Here is an 883-nt window from a genome sequence, read left to right as displayed (position 1 = left end):
GCAGGTGCAGGTAGTTGGCTGGGCTCAGGAGCAGAGGGAGAGAGAGAGCACACGGGGGAGAAAACACAGAGAGGCGGGCAGAGAACAGGAAACCAAGGAAAAAAGCAGAAAAACTGATAAAAAGTAGAAAAAACCAGGACACTCACCGTCAGCCGGGCTGCCACCACAACACATATGTGTTGAAAAAGATTTTATCATTGTTTTGAATGTTCTACCTCAGATTTGTGAAGTGATCCACATCAAGTGTTGACCATAAAGACGAGTTTAAACCACAATTAACCATCAGGTTTCTTCAACTTTCCCTCAGTAGCAAAAATCCTTTAAACTCAAAAGAAATAAAGATTTGATACTTATCGTGATAATTATCGATATCGAAAGATATGAAACTTTTTACGTAAAAACATTTTTGGCCGTATCGTCCAGCCCTAAGGTAGACTATCCAAATAAAGATTTTTTTATATTATATTAACATTAAACGTTTTGTTTCCACACCAACATGTGAATGGGGAGTACTGGCACTTATTTTATTTCCACTTCAAGCACTGTTTGTAAATAAATACAATCAATATCTTAATCTTATTGCAGTGTGTTTTATTATTTTTACTTTCAAAAACCATGATTAATGAAATTTATGCCACCACCACTCAAATATTTACCGTTTACTGCAATAAACCAGTTTTACATGGGGGCAATAAAAATAAGATGACTGCCTTGTAAAATAAAAGTAAGAACTGTTTTCAAGCATCTGGAGATTTAGTTATGATGTTATTTTGAATAAAGAAAGGAGTATTGCACTCTGTTCTTTACACTTAACAGTAATTCAATGTAGCTACCCTGACTCTATGGACAGAGAAGTGCTGTGCAACACATGAATTCAAAACAG

This window comes from Micropterus dolomieu, linkage group LG13, assembly GCF_021292245.1.
Source record: "Micropterus dolomieu isolate WLL.071019.BEF.003 ecotype Adirondacks linkage group LG13, ASM2129224v1, whole genome shotgun sequence".
NCBI lineage: Eukaryota > Metazoa > Chordata > Actinopteri > Centrarchiformes > Centrarchidae > Micropterus > Micropterus dolomieu.
Note: the sequence above shows the minus strand (reverse complement) of the source record.